We start from the raw sequence: 16,158 nt of genomic DNA on the forward strand, positions 1-16,158 counted from the left end.
CAGTCACCAGAGTTGTCCGTTTTGCCAGGACTTGGAGGTTACCTGGGGATTGGCAGCCTAATGCTGGGAGGTGATGAGGAAAGTGTTCTGGCTCCAGGTGCATTTGCTCACCTTCCCTCCTGGAATCAGAGCCACCCTAACGGCTGCGTCTGGCTTGTGTCTCCAGTGCGTCCTGTGCTCTGCCCCAGGTCACACTGTGCAGTGATGAGCTCACTGGAACCTTGGACTTCTGGGTATCTGATGTTAGCACCTGAACCTGGTGGGACCCTTTCTCTCCTCTCTGGAACCAAGGAGGTCAGTCCACAGTGGTCATCACCAGGAAGGGAGGGGCTCAGGTGGACTTGCCAGAGCCTGGGCAGGCAGGAAACCAAGTTCAAACTCCAGCTCTGCCCTTACCAGGCTGCCTGACAGCAAATGAGTTGTAGGGCCTCCATCTGAAGGTTCTAGTGCGTTCCCCAAGGCCCCTTATACTAGTAGGGTCTGGATGTAGAACAGCAGCGCAGATGACCCAGCTGGTGCTAGATGACCCAGCTGGTGCTTAGCTGACAGTCCAGACCTGAGGTCGGGCTGACAATAGGACAGTGTTGGAGACTTTCTGTGATCCCATTGGTAGCACCCTGCAGTTTGCTGTAATCGCCTATGTGAAAAGCTATCTTTGGTGAGGCTGCAGTGTTCGATTAATTCTTCTGGAAGCAATAATGGACAGCTCAAGTCAGCACGGCTGCATTTGCGGTGAATTCGCCGAGCGTCAAAGGAAAACTGTCATGAGGCTCCTCACACTTGTGTGCCCCATTTAGCATTCTGTCCGTGTTGATCCCAACTCGACAGACACACACACGCTGAAAGAAATGTCCCAGCCCACCTTGGACCAAATGCACTTGACCTCTATTTATAAATGTGCTTCGATGTGAAAGAGGGAGCTCTCTCTGAGAGGTCAGCAAGCCGTCTCCCCGCCCACTCCTGCATTCAGGGCCAGCCTGGGTGCGAGCCACTCATTTTCTCAGAAAATTTGAGCCAGGGACATCTTGTTGCCAGGAATGGGCGAGATCTGCTTTTCATTTCAGGGGGATGTCACGTCCCAGTGTGTCATTCCCAGTGTGGACATGGAGCAGTGAATGATGTCTAAGTATTTGGAAAGGAGCGAGCATCTCAAAGGACGCAGTGTTGGAGGCGCCCTTGCCTGGCTGCATGCGACTTCGCCTCTTCGCACCGGAGACAGCTTCAAGGCTGACGGCACCCTGACTGACAGCGGCGGGTCTCAGAACCCTCCCTGTTAACACCATGACTGCACAAGAGGAGGTGAACACCCAAGAGCAGGTTTGGGCAGGGCCGGTTGCAAACTGCACCCCAGGGAGCAGGTATGAAAGAAGCCGGGCATCCCATCTCCCCTGAGCCGCACCCACTGCTGATGAAGGCTGTTCAAGTCCCTCACCTCCACCAACACGTCTCCAGCCAGACTGTCCCTCAGAGAGTGTGCCCCTCAGGCCCCCAGGTCTCCCAACTGCTCTCTGCACCAGGGGACGCGAGGCACTGAGTCCCCGCCATCCAGAACTCCCATCAGCAGCTGAACTCTAGAAGATGCTTCCTCCCAGGGTGGGAGAGAAGCTGCACGAGGCCTCAGCAGGGCCCACGCCTGCTCTGCGCTTGGAACTCAGGCTGGCACCTCTGGGCTGCCCGAGCTACTGCCAGTGCCCAACCCTCGCTTCTTTCCAAAGTGGGTGTTGTAAGAAGTGTGTCTGTTGACTGTCACAGCCTCATTTCTGAGGCCCCCACGACATTCTTTCCTATGTGGAGAGTGTTTCCTTTGTGTTTCTAAAACAACAAAACCTCCAAGCTCGCAGCCAGGCGAATCTTAATAGTGCCATGGCAGAGTAAGGTTAAGAGGGAAGGAAGGAGAGACTCAGACAAAGCCAGACAAATCGGGGGTGTGGGGAGGTGTTGCAGGATCGCAGTGACCCAGACTCAGGTCAGCTTCATTAATTTGTGCCGAACTTGGATTTCATGCTTTCCCTGAAACTCAGCCGTTTCCAAATAGCAGCATCTACAGTCCAATCCAGGTTCCGGCTCCCCTCTTGATTGGCGCCCCTGCTGGGAGTGGAAGCGGGTCTCAGGAGCATTCGCAGGACTGGAGCCCTGAGCACCCAGATAGGCGGAGAAGGCAAGGTGAAGGGGTGCCGCTCAGGTGTGCTGCAGGAGGCTATCACCTGCCTTTCTCAAGGTGCCCTCCCCTGACCACCACCCCCCCAGCAGCTGGACAGAGTCCAGCCTTCCTTCCATAAATGGGCATCTTGGGCTAAGACCTCAGGGTGTCAGTGTCCTCAAGTTCAAGTTCAGCTCAACCCTTGAAGAGTCTGTCCCATGGGGTAAGCAGGTCACTGACGGCAGGAATAACATGAATAGTCTTCATATTTTCCTGGTAGAGTTCACAGATTCCAGACCTCGGGAATTAACGAAAGCAATACGTCAGGTGTGTAGTGTGGGCGGGTGGGTGGGTGGGAGGCAGCTGCAAACAGAAACAAGACAGGAGGCGTGCAGGCAGGGAAGGAAGCCCCTCATTCCAGGTGAATATGTCCAAGGCTCAACTAACCTGCACTCCCAAACAAGACACCTCGCTCCTCACTTCCCATTTAACGACCTCGGGTTTTGAAAAGTTGCTGGACTTATTAATAATAGTAAGTACGCCCTCTCCTTAAGTCATTTGCTGAGGTGAGCAAATTGCTGCATTTTAAGTCATTCTTTTTAAAATCCCGCTGCATCTGTCACATCTTCACTGACAAGCACGGACACATTCATCTGTCCCCACCCCTCACCATTGAGATGCAGCCCAGTCCATTAACTGCGGTTTATGTAGCCAGGTGTTTGTTTTCCAAAAAGCCCGGACCACGTGAGAGAGATGGCTTGATTTAAGAGCGTGGTGCGCCTGCGGTGGGACGCGGTCGAGCACACAGCCGCTGTGCTGCAGCGTCGCCATGGCAACCGGTGGAAATAATGGCCCCCTTCGGGAATAAAGGAGATCTCAAGTTCTCTTGCAGTCAGTGGCCTTGGCTGTTTGCACTGAGATGGTTCCAGTGATTGTTTCTGAAATTCCTTATCGGCAGAGATCGAGTGGGAAGGGGGGTTTTCAGAAAAATCAATGACTTTGCAGGCAATTAATGTGGTCATCTCCGCTGCCCAGGAACGCATGGCAGTGATTTGGGAAGGGCGATGAAGTTCCGGGCGCTGCAGCTGGGCTGGTGCTCCTCCAGCTGTCTGAAGCCAGGACCTCGTGCCTGCCCATGCCGAATGCATCTCCAGCACCTTGCTGACCTGTACACAGCCTGTCCGTTGCTATCTGGACTTTTTTTCTTTGTTGGAGGCAGAAATAACCGTGAATTAAGGATATGGGAGTCTACAAATATCTAAATCAAAAGCACTCAGCAAACGATGATTCAAATCAAATTCTCAGGATAAAAGTAAAGCGAGTGCCCGGGCTGTTCATAGGGATGTTAATAGTCTTTTAAAAAAGGAAAAAGTAAGACATTGCCATCAACCGTCCTGCCGGCGTAGTATAGGACTGTGGTGCACATGCCCTGTTCCCTCTGGAGGCTGACATTGTGTGGACTGCACGCACACTGCTAGTGCCTGCACAAGTGGCCCATCCTGGGGAAGCAAACTTTCCTTATGAGACTACCATGTTCCCAGGGATGCGATTCTACCCACATACTCCAAAATTAAAAAACCACATAAAAATATTCATAAGAGAAAGAGCTTTGCTCAGGGAGGCAGCGGCAGGAGCTTCAGATTTTCAGATAACAGAATAGAGAGTAAAACTTGAGAGCACACTTCCCTTTTTATTTTAGGAAGTGCTGTGGAAGAAAAAAGATAATTTTGATACGAGACATTATCTCTTGGAGGCAGCATCGCGCCTGAAATAGCATTGTTCCTTCAGCCCAGGGAGGGGAAGCCAGAGTTGTCAGTCAGCGGGGATAAAGTTTCAGTTATGCAAGATGAACGCGTCCCAGAGACCTGCTGCCTAGCACGGAGCTGGAGTCAACAACACCCGTCTATGGTACACTTCGGCATTGCTAAAAGGGCAGATCTCATGTGGAATGCGCCTACTGCAATAAAAAAAAATTCTAGCCCACCCTTGAGGAAAGGCACTGATACGTGTGGTCAGAGCCTCTGTCCTTCACAATTGCTTCACTTCGCGATGCAGTTTAATTAGCTCGGCTTTGAAAGCATCCTTTCAAAGAGTATTGTCACTGGCAACTTTTCTTTGAGAGCTAAATCCGAAACTCAGGGAGATATCATGGCTGAGCTGCTCATTGTCCTCTCTTCCTCCCTGTGGGCTGAGAATCTGACATGTCTTGGAGTGGGGTGTTCTCTGGTCTTCCTTCCCAAGCTCAGCTCATGGAAGGCTTCCGATGACCCAGCTGGGACTGCCCCCTGCAACTGGACTGTGATTTTATGCTGCCTTTCTTACTGATTTAAATTTACCCAGAAAATCCCTACGCTGCCATGAACTGTGAATGTATTTAAGCATCTATTTCAACTAGAGATGTGTGATCTCTTCTGTAAATGCTTCCCTGCTGCACTTTTGCTCTGGTTTCTGATGACATGGTATGCGTGCCGGCAGCCGCGGGCCTCAGAAGGAGATGCAGAGGGAATACCCGCGTCAATAATGCACCGGCTTTTGCATGAGTGGCTGCCTGGGAGGGTTCAGCGGAGCAGCCATTGAGTCTCTGGTGCGGTGGACATGGGTTTGAATGAGTCGATCACCTGGGGGTTGCTGGGTAAGGACCCATGGATGCACAATACAGACTTTAGGAGGGATTTCCACAATGTCCCTTCTGTCGCTGCTTTAGGTGGTAAGAAAAATGCATTCTCCAACGGTTTTTAATTGAGCGTCTAATGGTGCCACTTGCTGATAATTTAGGAGAGTCACAGCAATATTATTCCCTGGCAAGTTTGAGTGTGAGATTCTGCTGCCAGTTTGTAAAATGTAACATCCATGTAGGTGGCAGGTTAGCAGCTTGGTGCAAATGATTCATACCTGTTTAAATCTTCTTACTTCATCAAGTTCCTCTTTTATATGTAAGTAATCCCTCTTGTGCTTAAAATATAAGAACTGGAAATTCCTTAAGCAAAGAAAACATGCTTAAAATTTTGGATATGTATGTTTCAAATAATATGAAAATGTTAAAGGCATTTTAGGAAATATTTGACATGAAGCTGACTAACCAATGATTCAAAATGTCATGCCGAAATTAGAGGAAGAGGTTTTTTTTTCCCCTAGCTGCATTGCTTTCTCCATCTCTATTTTTTAAGCACCCTGCCTGTCACTTAAGACTGCATCATGCTGAATGAATGGCGTCTGTCCTCAGAGACTGTATTTGCTAAATGCTCAGATTGTTTTAAATTGCTAACGCTGCCATGTGGCTAAGCTCAGACACGGCTCACCTGCGAATTGTCTCTGATACTTATGATGTGAACAGACTTCCCGCAGAGAGCAAATACCAGGTTTCATTGTAGGCGGAGGTTTCTTTAAATCAGTTTATCCCTGAGTCCCAGTCTTGTGCGGCCTCCTTGGACAAGCTGGTCAAGCTGGCACTCCAAGGACAAGCTCTCTCCGTGGTACTGTGAGAATTCTACCCTGTCACTGCCCCTAAAACCTGAGCATGTTCAGATACCTCCCGTCTCCATGGGAGACAGCGCCCAGTGACAGGAAGCTACTCTCTGGGCCCACAGCTGTGTGGAACTGTGGACAGAGGGAGAGGCTCTGAGCCTCCGCCCAGAGCATCCTGAGGGGAATCTCCAACCCTCTGTGATATCTGCCGTATTTCGTTCTCACTAAGAGAGTATCCAACATCATATGTTGGCCAAGACTAAGGGGAGACAACTGATTCTGTTGGTCCTGTGATGGGAAGGGACTTCTGTTACCTCTGGTCGACCGATGTTAAAGAGCAATCTGTGTGTGTGTGTGTTTGTGTGTGTGCGCGCGCACGTGTGCTTTATGGGGAACAGCACACAGGAAGAAGTGGGGGTGTTATTATGGAAGTTGGAAGTTCTTAGGGAGCAACAGGGTGGTTTTTTTTCCTCTTTTCATTCCCTTCATTAGTACCCATTGCAGTGCTTCATGGATAGAAGGTGCCCTGGAAATTTATGGAAAGAAAGGAGCATTTGGTTTTACATTTGCTTCCACATGGAGTGGCTTGGTTGTCTTGGCTGTCTGAGTGCTGCAGAAAGGCTCCTAGAAAGCAAAATGTGGAAGCCACCGGAGTGCTGGAACTTTCTCGGCAGGGTATTTTAGCCCAGTGTCTGCACTGGTGCATTTGGTAAGATTTTGCTCCTTTTTTGGTGGCAGTTAAATCCTTCTACTCCCCAAATCACTCCTTCAGGGGCTTCTCAGGGGTGCTTTGTGGGCCACTTCCCACCTCTGCACCCCAGCAGACTCCCTGTCCGGCACGGAGAGGGTGTTGCATCTGCTCAGGGCTGGTGGGTGAAGAAATGTCCCCCTAAGAGGCAAACCAAGGACTGTGGGTTGCACGTCCTCAACTGTGGGCTTCCCGGGGTGCTGAAATGCTCTGGGGAGTTAATATATGGGAGGTGCTCAGTGTTAGGAAAATGGGCCGTGTGTTCGTTGGGCACGCATGAGCAGGCCTGATGGTCAACGGCACCAGGAGGTCAGCGTTTGAAGACATTCCAGGGCTCTGAGGCTTGCGGAGGTCCAGGTCTCTCCCTGGCTTCTCCTCGTTCTATCCCGGAAGCTGGCTCCTTGTCCCTTCTGCAGAAGGCCGGTGGCAACGATCCCTCGTATTGCTCTGAGCAGGTTGAAGGGCAGTTCCGCTGCCAGCGGTACCTGGTGGAGCCCCACTGCTGCCTCAGGGACACCGTTTCCAACTGTGCCAAGGAAAGACCCCTGTCCCCAGGCCACCTCGGTCTCAGCCTTTCCCTCTGAAATCCAGAGTGGGTGTGCCCTTGCTGGGAAAAGCCAAGCTGTCACAAGAGTGGGTCGTGTAGCTCAGCCTGAACAGTTCCCTGTCAGTTTTTGCTGTGACCTCTCAGAGCTGTGGGGACCTGGAGCAGTGAGTCCACCCAGAAGAAGCGGGTGAGAGCAGTGCTTCCAGGGAGTTTGTATAAAGGGGGCCACTGCGGGAGAGCTGCCGAGGGGACCCCGCAGGTGAGACAGTGCTCTGCCAGAGTCGGCATGAGGATCCTTCTCTAACCCCAGGGCCCTGGCCACTGGGACAGGTGCAGCGGAGGGGCTAGCAGGAAAAGCCAGTGACAGCAGAACGTCACGGGCAGGGAGGGCACGAGGCTGCGCTGGCTCATCCTCTGCCAGCTCCTGGCATCCGTGTGGCTCGGGGCATGTGCCCGAGCAGCGATTTCTGAATGGACGCAGATGAATGGATGAGCGTGCACTCGCCCCGCAGACTCCGCAGTCACGTGTTTCCTGCGTGCAGGGCTCTGGCTGGCTACGTGCGTGCGTGCACGTCCGCCTTGAGCCTGGAAGGATGGAGGAGGCCTTGGCGGACTTCTCTGCTGAGACCCTGGGGAGGTGGCCTGACCTCCATGAGGTGCAGCCACACCTTCCTCGGTGACCCTGCACAGCACACAGCACGGTGGCCCAGTGCATAGCTGTGGTGGGTTCGTGACGCTTCTTTCTTTGTGATTTCCTCATCAGAATCATGGCCGTCATTTTCATTTCTTTGTGGACGAAAATTTTAAAAGCTGTTTTCTAATACAATGAGAAAAGAGCACTGGAGATTCTGAGCGTGCTACGTAACTTTTGTTTTAAAGCTATGCTCTGCTCCATTCATCCTGATAATAGCATGAGGAAGGAAACAAAGAAAGCAGCATAATAGTGTTGGTAAGCAGTTTTTAAGGGTAAAATAATCTTGAATAGCTAGGAATGAAAAGCACATTTAGCTCCACCCGTCTGTGGCAGTTCACACGCGGACAGAGGGCTCTGGAGCCCTGCCAGTGTTTTAAAATTAGAGCCAAAGAAACGAGCCCAACTTAATTAGTATAAATGCTGCTGTGTAACTTCTAATAATGAGTGCAATTTGCAATACATGCTCACCATGTAATTTAGCACAATGGGGCCCGCAGAACATAGGACTCATATTTAATCAAGAAATGATTAATACAGCCGAGGACAAAGTCCATCCTGGAAGCATTTGTGGGGCCTGCAGGAGCTCCCTATCCATGCCATCACCCCCAGCGCCACAGCCGCTCCCACCCCTCAGTGTCCCTGTCCACCTAGTTCATAGAGGAAGCTGTGCCACCCTTGTAACCGTATGGCTCCAGCAAGGGACTCAACATTTCTGTGTCTCAGCTTCCTCATCTGTGAAATGAGGGTAATGATAAGTCCCAAATCTTATTGTTGTGAGAATTAAATGAGTAAGTGATGTTAGGCACTTAGAAGATGACCCAGTGCACGGCACTTGACTGATGGTGCTCATTATCACTTTTGTAAACATTGTTAACCATGAGATTCTTGGATACCAGGCTCAGGAAGGTACCATTCATCCCAAGGACACAGTGTTTACATTAGTCAGCCTTTCATTACTATAACAAAATGCCAGAGGCAGCTACTTTGTAAAGAAAAGAGGTTTTTTTTTGACTCACAGTTCTCCAGGCACAAGGTCCAAACACTGGGGTGCAGGCTCTGGCAAGGGCCTAGCTTGGCTCCCCCAGTGGAGCCCGAGGGCTGCTGTTCTGTGTCCTCGCCAAGATGTTTTCCTCTCGTCCCTAATGAGAGCCATCCCAGCAGCTGTGAAGTCCTAGTCACCACGGCTTGGTTTGCGCTGCCTGGGGGCTAGCGCTGCGCCTCTCAATTGCTTGCTGGCTGTCTGTTGTCTTCTCTGGAGAAACGTCCTTAGATCCTTCTCACGGTTAACTGGGTTGTTGGTCTTTCTGGTGGTGAGCCGTAGGAGTACCTTATGTATTCTGGATGCTTCGGCCTTTCCACATCCGATTTGTACACGTCTTCCTTTCTGTGGCTGTCTTTCTGCTTTCCTTTCCGGAGAGTGTCCTTTGAGGACAAGACTTTAGTCCTGGGATGCTTTAGTCCCGTGAGTACAGCAGTGAGAGCGGCTAGGACCATGAAGGGACTGTTCCTTCCTGTCCTCCTCACACTCAAAATGAAAGGCTCGGCTTGATACTGCTGTGCCCTGAAGGCCGGGCCGTTGCCAATAAACCGTCGTAGCAGAGGGAGGCACAGTGGCCTGGGAGCCTCTGTGGGGTGGTGCTGCCCGGGAACCTGTCCCTCGCCCTCCACAGCAGAGACGGCTGAGGTCAGCTGCCCACCGCTAGAGATGCTGGTCCTTCAGGTACTCCAGGGCAGAGCTCTGCTAACAGAAGCGTTTGATTCCTAACCACAAGGGTGGCCGATGTGGCAGCCTCGCGGAGGTGGTGGGAGAACACCAGAGTTGGGGCTGTACTGGTGTCCTTTGCAACCCTGAGCAGGCGGCAGTGGAGACGTGCCCAAGGACCACCTGGGAGGGCCCCTGACGGCTGCTGGGGCTCCCCGGGGTGTGCAGGGTGGTGCTGGGTGGGTTCCTCTGTCTCACTCAGTGTCCCCACCGCCCCGTGAGGGGTTGAGGCCTCGCTAAAGAGAGAGAAGGTGAAGTTGTGGGCTGACCGAGAAGGACACCGAGGGCCAGGCGGGGTGGCACCGTGGTGAGGAGGGCCTGCGAGGATCTGGACAGACATGGCCACCAGGCCCCTTTAAGACCCCTGCACCGTTGTGACTCGGCATCTGGGTTGGTTTCCTGGGCTGTCGTGAGAAGTTAGCACAAACGTAATGGCTGAAACCAACAGAAACGTGCCCTTTCACAGACCTGGAGGCTGTGCGACTGCGGCGGTGCCAGGATCCACGGAGCGTTCCAGGGAGGGTGCGCCCATCCTTCCTCTGAGTGTCCGATGGTCCTCGTGCCCCTTGGCTTGTGGCTCTCACCCCAGTGTCTGCCCTGCCTTCTTCTGTGCACCCGTGGTGTCTGCTCCCTTTCTTATGAAGACACCAGTCATGGGGTCGGCCTGTCCTCTCCAAGATGACCTCCCCTTAGTCACCACTGTCCCAAGACCTGACTTCCAAGTGGGCTGCCTCCCGTGGCTGCAGGTGACATAAACCGGGGGATCTATTCAGTGCAATGTCCTTTGCAGGCTGGCAGCTGGTCCGTTCCCCTGAGGTCTTGAAGGCATCTCTGGTGCCCGGGGGTCCCGAGGCACGCCTAGCGTGAGCAGCTCCACTCTGGAGGTCCAGCCTTGTTGGAGTCCAGCCAGCAGGGTCTCTGCGGGGTTTCACAGCTAGAGGAGGAAGCAGATTGTCAGAACCAGGGTTAAAGCTTCAGTCGGAGCCCAAGAATGTGACACATGATCGAGTTCTGGTGACGGAGGTTCTCGACTCACCGGGCTGTGAAAATCGCTGCTCTGATCAGATTGTTCCCTTCCGTCTGAGCTACGGTTTCAGGAGGACAGAGCGCTTCCAACGGGCTAGTTGTCTTACAGAGTTTCTAGCTAGAAACGAGAGATCAAGCACTACCTGGGCCAGGTTAACACAGAGTCCCGACTTCATAAAAACGTGAGCACTTGGAGGTGGAAGACGTTAGGGGGCCGGGATGGTGCCCTTTCTTTCTGCCTCACTGTGCCAGACCTGGGACCCAAAGGCCAGTAGGCATTTGGTGGTTGAAGAAAGAGGAAAGCGCCTGCAGTCAGAGAGGCCCAGGAAGGGACCTGTCCAGTCCCACGAAGACTGGTTTCTACCAGAAGTGTGCGTGGCCACGGTCGTGTCCTCTGCCCTCCCTGCGCCCTCCCCTGCAGGGAACGTCAGCTGAGGCACTGCTGTCCAGGCTGCTCTTAGGGGTCACCCTGCCTCCACCCAAACACTTCCAAACACACTGAACAAACCCAAAACCACGACTCCAGGCCCGTCCCGCGCCCTGTTACCTGCCTTTCTGGTGGACCGTGGCGTCCGCTTCCTTTGCGGTTTCTTCTCTTCCTGTCTTCAACAGAGCAAGGAATCCTCTCAAGGACATTCTGAGCTGCGACTCTCTGTTGATACATATTTGAGGAGAGGCAGCTGCTGTTTATAGAGACATTGGTCAGGAGAAAATAAAGCTCGACTTGGGACTTTTTTTTGTTTAAACCTTTTGGCAATTTCATTCACTCACTGAGCAAATATTTATTAAGTGCCTATTTTAAGGATGCAAAGGTTCATTCCAGGTAGACTGCAATAGATGAAGTTCTAGTGCAGATGTTTACAATCAAACTCCCACAAATGCTAACATGGGTGGGTGCCAAAATAATTGAGGGGTAACTTTTGGGGTGGGGGGAGGAGTCAAAGTAAATATTTTCAGTGAAGTTTTGGAATTTATGAAATGTATGTCCATTTGTCCTGAAGGAAATGTCCGTCTGTTTGGAAGAATTCCCCCACTCTCCATGCTCTTCCCGATGAAATCCTAGATTCAGGAGAGGGCCCAGGTCCAGTGAGTTAGGACGTGGGGATGTGGGTTTCTAGAGTCTGGTTGCTCTTGGGCTGTCTGAGTCTGAATCCAGGCCCTGTCACTTTACCAACCGAGTGGCCTTGGGCAGGTTGCTTCGCCTCTGATACTCAGTGTCCCCAGCTATGAAGCGGCACAAGCAAAGCCTCTTACCTGTCCTAGAGAGGCAGAGCAGGCAGGAATCTGGTCTGGCTGAGGGGGATCCTGTGTAGCCCTCCTGGCCAGGACTGCTTGGGAACTACAGTGTCATGTCCACTGTGGTCCCGTCTGTCACAGCCAGTGAGGGCCCCTCTCCTACCGTCCAGGAGGCACCATGCAGGAAGGTCCCCTCTCCTGCAGCCTGCTGGTCCTGGGTGTCTGTGTCCTGGGGACTGGAAAGGGAAGTGCCCGGGAGCGTTCCCACTGGGTTCCCAGGGCTCTGCTGCCTTCTTGTCCCTTTAAGCCAAACACGTTCCAAAGCGTCTGTTTACCTTCCAAAAAGGGGTGACCATCAACAGCAAGGAATGCCACCTCCCTCTCCCTGAGAAATTGGAATGCTTCCCTGTGATCAGTGAAGGAAGGGCGAAGGGCGGGGGCTGTTCCCTTCACCCCTTTGATGGCGGTCTGAGGACTTGGTGTCCTCCCGCAGGGCCTTTCTTGTAACCTCCTGGTCTCCCTGAGGTGCAAGCAGCTTATTACTTTGCTTGCTTTACAGACTCAGGGAGGGAAAGAGCTGGCCCAAGTCCATTCGGCTACTGGACTGGAGCCAGGGTCATCTTGAATGTGTGGCCCAGGCTCTCCGCAGCGTCCGGCTCCAGGGACAGCAACTGTAGTTGGAAAGATGCTGGGGAAAGTTGGACAAGGATGGGCTTTCGATTGTCTGAATGTCATGACTGAATCAGGGGTCATTCAGCATATAAAGACAACAAATTTTCTCTCCTGTTTCAGTGTGATGACCTCCCCGCCCCCCATGGGTCATAGTCAGGTGGACATGGGATTGACCCCCAAGGCTGACGTTTTGAGAGAAAGGGGGCAACAGCCAGAACTGACAGTCCAGGGCATGCAGGGATGGCTGGGGCTCTGTTGATGGAGCACAGCTCAGGTACCAGGGCAGCAATCCCTCAGCAAGTCCCTGGGGCCACCCTGCTGTGAGTGCCACCCACGTGCCCACTCTCGGGCATGTCACCTGTGGAGTTGCCAGCACTTCTGCATGTCTGGCCTTCTTTGTGGTGGCCTGGGCTGTCTCTGCCCCCAAGAAGACTCCCATTCACAGGCATCATGACTTGCCTCCGCTCTCGCGCTTGGGGTGCTCATACCTGCAAAGTGACAGATCCAGGGGACTTGGGAGGCAGGTTCTCCCAGATGCCCTGCTCTGTCTGCCAGCGTCGGAGGACTGACATCTTGCCTTGACTGAGGAACAAAGAAGCTGTGTCCCTCACTGGGCATTGGCCCACGCCCACATGAGGCAAGGAAGAAAGGCCACGCTGCACCCAGCCTGGCCCTCTCCCTCCTGCCTCTTTCTCTCTCCTTCTTCCCCATCTCTTTCTCCCCTACTTTGTCTTTGGGCCAAATGTCACAACCAGGGGCTGGTTTATTAATCAGTTGATAACTGGCCCATTGGCACAGTCAGGAAAAAGTGGGAGTCCCAGGAGCCTCCGCCTCTGAGCACTGTGACCTCTGCTCCTGCACTTCCCTTGATGTGCACGTACCTCGAGTTATGGTCTCCAGAACAATGCATGTCAGCGTGCCCGGGCGAGTGGATGCCCCCTTCTGAGCGTGGCAGACAGTTTGACCGCAATGCCCTCTTGTCCCAGGCAAGGAACTTCTTCAGGTGTTACACCTCTTGACTGAGGGAGAGATACCAGGCCCGGCGATTACAGAATGAAATTGTGGGTGGGGACTTTTGGGGCCGCCTATCCTGGAGGATTCAGGTGCATCCTAATTAGCGCTGGACAGAGTGCAGGAATAGAGAAGGAAAAGGACTCAAGAACAAACCTTTGTCCTGGCGTTGGTGCGGCCACTGGGGAGCTCAGCACCAGAGTCAGGTTTCTGGAGTGACCCTGCAAAGATGCGGGCTGGTGGGAGCGCGGCCTTGCGGGAGACTCCGGGCTGGACCAGGCAGGAGCGCCAGGGCGTCTATGGCCTCCCGACGGCGCCACCTGCTGGTCATCGCCGGCACGCAGCGCATGCGCATAATCAGCCCCCCGTCTCCGATGTTCCCAAATGCATTGTCAAGTTGAACCCAAACAAACGTGAAATAATGCTTGAACCATTTGAAATTCCCTTGTTGGACACCCTGTCACTCTGCTTCCTCTTGAACACTCACCATGTTCATTATTGAGTGTCCATCTGCCCCCTGAGTTGTCAGCATCCTGGAGCCCCTGTACCAGACAGCACCCCAGGACACCGGCATGCAGACCTCCTTGTCCTCTGGCCCCCGCCACCCTCCACCCGCCAGAGCACAGCAGAACGGAGCAGTGTTCCCTCCCTTCCTAAAGGTGCTCCAGATCCCAGAGGAGGAGAGGGACTGAGAGGCCACTTGCCAGTGGCATGCGTCGGACTCCTCCGGCTGCCTCCAGAGCCTCCCAGTGAGTTCCAGGGTGATTCCAGGACACACAATGCTCAAGATGGCTCCGATGTCATGGTCACTGCCTCTTAGACCAGACCCAGCCTCCCCTTGAGCTGAAACAGTTAAAACATCATGTTACCTTCCCTTTGCTTTGCTGAAAACCCAGGAAGACTCCAGCCCGAGCCAGGAAAATCGGAGACTCCAACCTCAGGAAAGAGGCCCAGCCCAGCTTTCGAACCACCTGGGCCTCTGGGCCACTCAGGCCAACGAGGTGACCCACTGCCTAGGAGGCAAGTAGGAGGCATCATTCCTGCTCGTGGGAGTGACAGGAGGGCAGAGGTGGGCACTTAGTGCCCGTGGCTTCTCCAACCCCCGGACATCTGTTGATGCAGGGAGGAACCTTTAAATGGCCCGGCACCTGCCGTTTCCCCATCCCACCTGGAACCCACTCCATCCTTCGCAGGGGAACGTGGCCTCCCAGTGAGAGTTAAAACCCCCAGAAGGAGCGTGTTTGTCTAATCTCATTGTTAAACGATGCCTCCACGGCCAGTGGACACTTGGCAAATATTTCCTTAACAAGTGAACAAAAGCAAATCCGAAAAACAAGAACAAAAATATCTCTATTACTGGCTCCTGGTCATACTGAATTCAGCATTTCTTTAAAAATTCATAAGCACCATAATGTTTCCTGGGGTGGGAGCAAACCATTTTATGAAATTAGTATGAATTTTCTATTAAAGAGAAGAGTTCTATTTATTAATATTCCCAAAAGGTAGCTTTCTGGTTTACTGTGATGCTGCTGTCATAAATTTCCATAATTATATGGTGTTGATTTGCAGTTTACCAACAGGGCATCAATGGAGAAGAACATAACCCTGGAACTCCATTACTTAAAGTGTGTAGCCATGCCAAGTGAGAGGTGAAGAGTTGGCTGGACACGGGGGGCAGAGAATAGCCTCCCCCAAAACTGTGAGCAGAGAAAGCACAGCCGCCCTTCAGATCTCAGGTCATGCAGTCAGACTAACAGCACACAGGAGTCCTGTCAGGAAACCTGTTGGGATCCTTTAGAAACGGAGGGAGAATTCTTTTTCTTTGTGGTGCTGGAGATGGAACCCAGGCCCTGGCATATGCTAGGTAATGCTCGGCCACTGATCTACACGCCAGCCTGAGAATCCTGGGTTTGAGCCCCATAGGGACCAATGGTAGAAAGCAGTTAGAGAAGTCAGCGTGAAGGGCCGTATACGAACCAGAAAGCAGCTTTCACCAGACACCCAATCTGTTGGCAACTTGATCTTGAAATTTCTAGGCTTTAAAACTGGGAAATCTCTGCTGTGCTAGAGGGACCTGAACCGATCATGTGTGACGAGAGGTCCCTAAGGACAGGGCAGCGAATGCTTTGTTCACCTTTGGAACAATAAATACTTGAATGAGTAATTGGGTGAGTCACTAAAAACTTAGCTCTATGAGACCCAGAGGTGGCCTCTGCCACTCTACATGTGTGACTTGACCCAAATGGCTTTACTCTCTGGGTTGTGGTCATCTCAGATCTAGAAGCGAATCCTGATTCCTCCTTCCCTGGTGACTGGATGTAAGATGAGGCAGTGAAACTGCTCAGCATACAGTGTTCCTGGTGGGTCCTGGGGTACCCATTGGCACCCTTATCAGAGAACATCAGGGGAGATTAGGAGGAAGCTTCCCTTGTGCCCACAGATTGGCTGACAGAGCATCAGGTGTGCCACCTGGGGCAGGTGAGTGGTGGGCCAGGGCTTCACAGGCCCAACCCCACATGTGCCCTTGGGCAGCAGTGGGGTTTCATGTGCCCACGCAGTTGGGGTGTCCAAAGAAGGTCCAAATAGCTTCTCTGGGTTATCAAGTAGGGAGGCTTCTTTGCTTAGCTGCAATTTGGGGTCAAATTTTCTCCCAGTAACCAGAGGAGCAGTTACAAATGATCCATGCACATTGTGTGGCCCAATTAGCATTCCTTAGAACAGGGGGCAAGTCTTTGAAGCTGGTTCCTTCTGGAGGGACGTCACACACCCCTGTTGGGCTAGGCTAAGTGTTTGCCCTAATTAGATATTTACACAAGGGACCCAAGTGAAGAGGGTGGATTTATTTTTAATAAAAGAA

General features: G+C 52.6%; 1 protein-coding gene and 1 long non-coding RNA gene across 6 annotated transcripts in view; one reads left to right on the forward strand and one right to left on the reverse strand.

Moving 5' to 3' along the window:
- Ptpre (protein tyrosine phosphatase receptor type E) overlaps positions 1-16,158 on the forward strand; it is a 136,141-nt gene that overhangs the window by 71,760 nt on the left and 48,223 nt on the right. The window lies entirely within an intron of this gene.
- LOC124985409 (uncharacterized) lies at positions 8,244-11,982 on the reverse strand. Its single transcript, XR_007108850.1, has 4 exons — positions 11,637-11,982; positions 10,930-11,034; positions 10,393-10,500; positions 8,244-10,290 (listed from the first exon to the last, which is right to left on the reverse strand). It is a non-coding gene; the product is annotated as an uncharacterized LOC124985409 (long non-coding RNA).

Source organism: Sciurus carolinensis, chromosome 5 (genome assembly GCF_902686445.1).
Source record: "Sciurus carolinensis chromosome 5, mSciCar1.2, whole genome shotgun sequence".
Taxonomy (NCBI): Eukaryota; Metazoa; Chordata; class Mammalia; order Rodentia; family Sciuridae; genus Sciurus; species Sciurus carolinensis.